General features: G+C 45.4%; 1 protein-coding gene across 2 annotated transcripts in view; it reads left to right on the top strand.

The window, feature by feature from the left end:
- The first annotated feature begins 2200 nt into the window (after positions 1-2200).
- Positions 2201-7500, top strand: part of LOC143294324 (uncharacterized) — a 10795-nt gene continuing 5495 nt past the window's right edge. For both annotated transcript variants that reach the window (XM_076605773.1, XM_076605772.1), the window contains exon 1: positions 2201-2471. The gene's annotated coding sequence lies outside the window, so the exon portion shown is untranslated. The remainder of the gene's footprint in view (positions 2472-7500) is intronic.

Here is a 7500-nt window from a genome sequence, read left to right as displayed (position 1 = left end):
TGTATGCGCGTCAGTGTGTGCAATTGTGTGTGTATGAGCGTGTGTGTGGGAGGGGGGGGGGGCGCGAGTGCGTGCCTGTGTGCGTGTGTGTGTGTGTGTGTGTGTGTGTGTGTATGTGTGTGTGTGTGTGTGCGTGTGTGTGTATGTGTGTGTGTGTGTGTGTGTGTGTGTGTGTGTGTGTGTGTGTGTGTGTTCAATTTCATTTAATGTCTATCCACATAGGCATGAAAAAAAGGAGGGAGAAAAAAGGGAGGGGAAGGGAAAGGGATGAAAACAATACTATTCACAACATTAACTTAACAATAATCTAACTAAGAGAATAACTTTCCAACTTTAAAACATATAGGCGCATATATATTAAAAACCCCCACAAAAAAAACAAAAAAAAACAACAACAACAAAAAGCAAACAAAAAAACAAAAAAACATTCAAAGGTTATAACAACCCAATTACTGAATTAGACTATTTTACAAACGTTTGGTGGGGGGGGTGGGGGGAATCAGACAGTGATAAGTCCAAGGTTTCTTGACACCCCACCCCTCCCGCACCCTTACAAAAAAAAAAAAGAAAGAAAAAAAAGTTATAATAACAATCCAATTGGACTATTTGACAGCGATTTGAAAAATCGAACAATAAAAGTGAAGAGTCCAAGATTTCTTTCATTGGGAAAGATGCAAGTACAGGTATATGACATTTTAGCACATCGCATGTAAATGTATATATATATATGTAAATGTGTGTGTGTGTGTGTGTGTGTGTGTGTGTGTGTGTGTGTGTGTGTATGTGCGTGTGTGTGTGCGTGTGTGTCAGCGTGCGTGCGTGCGAGCGTATACACACGCTCACTCACATTCACACACACACACACACACATTCACGCACAAACACACACACACGCGCGCGCGCGCGCGCCTACATACTCACACATATACTAAGTACACGCACCTGCACACAAGTACACATATACACCTTACCCACCATTAAACACACACACACACAGACACAGACACACACACAGACACAGACACACACACACACACACACACACACACACACACACACACACACACACACGCACACACACACACAACACCGCCACCACCATACCACCCACCCACCCACACATCCACAGTGAACCTCATTCATACGCCTCTAACACGAATACGGGCGTATTGATTATACGATCAGTCAGAGACAGATTCAATACCTGATCCGTACCCCCACCCATAGAAAGGAAAAAAACCCGAAGGGGAAGCCATACAATGACGTTGTCACTGATATTGACGCACTCCCGATGTATGGTTATTCTACCGAATCAAAAGCTGAAAATATTTGAACTTCGATAATTCTGGAGAGAGAGAGAGAGAGAGAGAGAGAGAGAGAGAGAGAGAGAGAGAGAGAGAGGAGGGGGCAGGTGTGGGAGGGAGGGAGAGGGAAAGACCAGTGAGAGAGAGAGAGAGAGAGAGAGTGTGTGTGTGTGTGTGTGTGGGTGCATGTGTATGCCGGCGTATGTGTGTGTGTGTGTGTGTGTGTGTGTGTGTGTGTGTGTGTGTTAGCGTTAATATTAGTGTGAGTTGGTGTTAGTGTTAGTGTTTGTGCTAGACTGTGTGTGTGTGTGTTTTTGTTTGTTTGTGTGTGTGTGTTTTTGTTTGTGTGTGTGTGTGTGTGTGTGTGTGTGTGTGTGTGTTTGTTTGTTTGTTTGTGTGTGTGTGTGTGTGTGTGTGTGTGTGTGTGTGTGTGTGTGAGTGCCTGTGTGTGTCAGTGTTATTGTGCCAGTGCTCACACACCCCCAACAGAAAAAAATAGAGAGAAAAGAAAAAGGTGCAAAACGAGTCACTTGAATGAAAAGTAGTATGGTTATGCAAACGTCCAGAAGAATTCCGTCAAACCACACTTTTATAGTAAACATTTCAATGTGCACACTACTATGTGGAAGTCTTTTGAATTATATATATATATATATATATATAGAGAGAGAGAGAGAGAGAGAGAGAGATTTCAAACAGTGAAAATGAAAATATTCAGCTTTTGGCAGCTAACAGGTCACCATACCACCACTGACAGACAACCCTGACGCTCAGAAACGGGTGGAGGAACGGCCGGTGGAGGAAGGGGCGGGATATGGGGTGGAGGGCTACCCGAGCCTCTCTCAGCAGGGCGATGTCTGAATATGTAGGCCTATATATATATATATATACCCCTGTGTACCGTATGTGTTTGCTCTTGAAGACGAACGGTAGTGTTGGGAGAGGGGAAGAGAGGCCAGTGTACACAGGCCGTGTCTGATCTTGACTTGGAGCAAGGAGGGGATTTCTGCTTCTTTTTTTTTTAATAATTTTTTTTTTTATGGGGACGACTGAATAGTTTTAAAGGAAACGCGCGTTAAGTGTCACTATGGTGGCACTTTTGTGACCAGGGATTCCAGCACAGTTTTGCGGCATTCTCAGTGCTTCGGGGATGTTCAAGGTTGCGAGGTGTGTATAGTAGGGGGTGATTGGTATCTAAAGTGTCATTTTATTTTACTGTCTTTTTTGAATATTTTTTTTTCATTGCGTTTTCAGTGATTTGTTATGTGGAACAGGTGGTATTGGATCTGTGTATTGATTGAAGTGAACTGTCATACGGAAAATGATATACTACATCGTCGTTTCAGTGATATCGTGATCGTGCTATGTAAATTATCGTCGTGATCGTGATATATATCGTCGTTTAAATATCGTTACTGTGATAAATCGTCGTCGTCAGTTCCCGTGGTAAGTTTTCTGTTGTGGTTACCCTTAAGTCGTTGCCGGGGATCTTCAAACACGTACAGTTTAGCGAAGTAGGCTGCTCGGTCACTGTCGACGAATTTTTGAGTGAAAGCCGGAACAGACCAATCATTGTTTTAAAAGGAACGAGTGGAAACATGACTGTAATCGGCAGTCCTTGTTGAAGCAAGTGATTTGGAAAGCGGTCTACAAAAGACTAAGGCAAGAAAAATCAAACTAACACAGTTATATTTAGATTGTTCAACAAATTTGACTGGCTGCTATTCTATGTCCGGTTTCCCTGCGGTGAATAAAATAATTATTTTGATTAACTGCGGCACACCCACGGTTTTTGCCGGTGGCGGATGATTCGTCAGTACAGTAAATAAAGCACTGACGTGACCAGCTGGAAGGAAAAAAGTCCACATGAATGATTTCGTGCGCGCGGACGGACACACACACACACACACACACGCGCACACACACACACACACGCACACACACACACGCACACACGCACACATGAACATGAACATGCACACACACGCGCGTCAGTGCTTACTTCAAACCACCGAAATCTCCTGTTGATTTGACATGTCACGTTTTGAGTCCGCTCTGCCTTTCTTCGACCCCACCCCCCTGCCCTACAACCCCACCCCCCTTCCCCCCGCACACACACACACACACACACACACACACATACACACACACGCACGCACGCTCCCCCCGCCCCCACCCCTACACACGCACACTGACGCCGTGATATACCCGCACATAAAAAAATGGGGTGGAGAGAATGGGGTAGGAATGAGAGAGAGTGTGTAACTGTCAGTCCACCTAGGAAGCGACTGAGAGAATCTCAGCGCACTGGTTCGAATCACACCGGCAGTCGCCAGTATTTTCTGCCCCCTCCACTAGACCTTGAGTGGTGGTTTGGACGCTAGTTGTTCAGATGAGACGATAAACCGAGGTCCCCGGGTGTGAAGCATGCATTTAGCGCACGTAAAAGAACCCACGGCAACAGAAAGATTGTCCCTGACAAAATTCTGTAGAAAAATCCACTTCGATAGGAAAACAAATAAGATTGCAGGCAGGAAAAAAAAAGAAAAAAAAAAGGGTGGCGCTGTAAATATAGCGACGCGGTCTCCCTGGAGAGAGCAGCCCGAATTTCACACAGAGAAATCTGTTGTGAAAAAAAAGAGTAAAACACACACACACACACACACACACACACACACACACACACACACACACACACACACACACACATATATATATATATATATATATATATATATATATATATATATATATATATATATATATCTGAAATGGTACGCTATAACATGGCGAGGGAATGGCGTGATACACAGTACAGTACACAACACTGATGTAGCATAATCTAGCATAAAATAGTATAATAGAGTATGGTACAGTACAGTAGAGTACAGTTCATACAGAACATTACACAATGTTTGAACTATGTATGTATGGAGGATTGTATGTATATATGCATGCATATATGATTATGTATGCATGCCAGTGTATGCATATATGTATCCAACACACACATAACACGTGTGTCAGACCGAGATGACAAGCCAGGCAGCATAATATGTGACCATAAAACACAGACAGCGTGTACATGTATCAACAGACTTGGTTTTGACTCTGGCCGGTGTGAACTGAAGGAAAAGCTGTTCGCCCATGTATATGGACTGATTGATATGGATACTTAACTCTCTCCATGCGAACGGCGAAAGAGACGAAGTTAACAGCGTTTCACCCCAATTACCATCATCAAAATATTGCAAGAGGAAGGCTCTTATACTGAAGAGGTGCATGTTGACAAAGAATACCACAATTCTTACAACGGAAGCTAAAGGTTGGGTCATTCAGACACCCACTAGACATCCGAGGGGTCTGTGTAGAGGAGAAGAGAGGACTGGCTGTACTGAGTGAGTTAAACTGAGTTCCACAGCGCTTGTCCTTGATCAGAGACCAAGCTCTAAGCGCTTTGCAAACATGGAGTCATTGACAAAAGCTGAAGTCGACTCGTGAGACCTGCTAGAGCTAGGCTCTCATCAATCGTTTCTCCTGTGTCACAAAGTCAGGCTACACACACACACACACACACACACACACACACACACACACACACACACACACACATACACGCGCGCGCGCGCGAATATATGGCATGGCTTCGTCAACAACTTGAAGATTTCGGAAGACGGTTGTCCACGTCTCCTGTAGGCTCGATCGCTGGTGGCTGACCAGGCCAATTCGGGAAAGGCAGGTCCGTCCGCAGCGGCCGCAAGGGAAAGTTTGTCCTGGGTCAGTTGCTGTGACTTCACGGGTTTCCCCCTCCCTCCCCTTCTCGCCCTCCTCCACCCCCCCTCCCCGCCCCCCCCCTTTTTTTTAATCCCTAGGAAGGCATGTTCTGCGTGTGTCCTCGTAATTGATATCACACACACACACACACACACACACACACACACACACACACACACACACACACACACCTGTGATGTCACATAGTTGAAATCCCGATCTTACTTTTACCGATAACTGAAATAAACCGAAATCAGATGACACACAATAACTGGTCACGACTGATGTTAACATTGTTCAGGCCTATGGAACTAGCGCCTGAGAAATCTGAATTATTTTAGTCTGTGATTGATTGATTGAGTGAGTGAGTAAGTGAGTGCGTCATTCAGTCAGTTGCTCATTCAGTCACTGACTTAATTCTTTCTTTTTTTAAAATTCTAAAATGATGACATTCAAATGCGAAGATTAATATCTTAACGAGATGTCTACGAATACCAGGAGGTATTTGTGTGAGAACAGAGTTCCGTCCGTGCTTCATCCATCTCTTCCCTGTTCTGGCCTGACGACTAGTATACACAGCGCCAGGTTCAGTAATGTTGAGACGTGCCCAGCCATACACACGGTGTGTGGACAAAAGCAGAACACAGCATTCCAACTTCCAGAGCACACACAACACAGGGCACTGGTTCCACCCCTGCCGTTATTTCCACCCCTATGACTGAGAGGGCGCCTCCCCAGATTCACGGTGTCAGAGTGCGTGGTGGCTGTCTGGGCCATTCAGTACAGTGTCCAACTTTTCTGGTGACCGGTCGTTTCCTTCAGTCACAGTTCGCGTCATTCTGTTGATGTGAGTTTTTATTTGTGGTCTTCGTGGGAAACAGAATTCCTCGACACTGACGCCAGCTTTTAAAGCACACTGGGACAGTTCCGACTGAAAAACTAAACGGGAATTCCTCTTAAGTTGAAAGTTTGATCGGAGTTCTACCTTGTGGACTGACGTCCCGAAAGAATTAGACTGAGTGTCTTATCGACAATGGAATTTTGATTGTGGACTCTGTGAGAGGCAACCAGCTTTGTGTGTGTGTGTGTGTGTGTGTGTGTGTGTGTGTGTGTGTGTGTGTGTGTGTGTGTGTGTATGTGCGTATGTGTGTGTGTGTGTGTGTGTGTGTGAGGTAGGGTGTGGGAGGAGGGGCTTGTGTACTTGTGCGTGTATGCGTGCACGTGTACACGCACATAGGTATGTGTGTGTGTAAGTGTATACGGTGTACATGTGGCTGTCTGTGTTTCTGTGTGTGTCATTGTGTGCAGTTGGCTCAAACAGTATTTTATTTGAAAACTTCACAGTGCAAGCACAATGTGTGTGTGTGTGTGTGTGTGTGTGTGTGTGTCTGGTCAGGTGGACAGGTGGGAAGAATGGTGCAAACGCACATAATTATGCCAACTTGAATGCAGTTTATACAGGTATTTGCTGCACACACTGGTAATTGAAATACTTGTGTGTCTGTTTTTGTTCTTTCTTGTCAGTCTGTGGTCTTGTGTCTCTTTTTCTTCTTTCTCTCTGTTTTTTTTCCCCCCCGAAACGGTAAATCCTATTCCGGGTGTGGACAGCTGATTTCATGTTCGCTGATAAAGATCTGTGCTTTACGTTTACACCTATAGCAATGGGAGCAATGGTCCTCTCCCCACTTCCATTCAACCCATCCCCCTCCTTTCCCCCGTCTCTCTCTCTCTCTCTCTCTCTCTCTCTCTGACTCCTTTTTCATAAACAACAACAACAACAACAATTCAAAGATAAACTTGAACAGTGCATGCGTACCCATACCAAGACGCAGGAAATGTTAACATGATTATTTGCGCGTGTGTGTGTGTGTGTGTGTGTGTGTGTGTGTGTGTGTCTGTGTGTGTCTGTGTCTCTGTGTGTCTGTCTGTGTGTGTGTCTGTGTGTGTGTGTGTGTGTGTGTGTGTGTGTGTGTGTGTGTGTGTGTGTGTGTGTGTGTGTGTGTGTGTGTCTGTCTCTGTGCGTGTCTGTGTGTATGTGTTTGTGTGCGTACGTGCGTGTGTGCGTGTGTGCGTATGTGTGTGTGTGTGTGTGTGTGTGTGTGTGTGTGCACGCGCGTGGGTGCGGGATGGGGGTGGGGGGGTAATGTGTGTGCGTGTGTGTTTGTGCGCATGTGTGTGTATGTGTGTGTGTGTCTGTCTGTTTGCGCGCGCACGCGTGTGTGTGTGTGTGTGTAGAGAGAGAGAGAGAGAGGGAGGGGGACCGGTGGTGGGGGTGAGGGTGGGGGAGGGGTGGGGGGTTAGAAAGTTCACAAATATATGTTGATGACATTTCAATTACCGTGTCAATATCAGCAAAGGAGCAGTCAGAACCGGTTTTGTCTGGATCATAGCCATGTCTGTCAGTCAGCTATCTGTGACATAG

This window comes from Babylonia areolata, chromosome 19 (genome assembly GCF_041734735.1).
Source record: "Babylonia areolata isolate BAREFJ2019XMU chromosome 19, ASM4173473v1, whole genome shotgun sequence".
NCBI lineage: Eukaryota > Metazoa > Mollusca > Gastropoda > Neogastropoda > Buccinidae > Babylonia > Babylonia areolata.
This window is presented reverse-complemented; position numbering and strand designations above follow the sequence as displayed.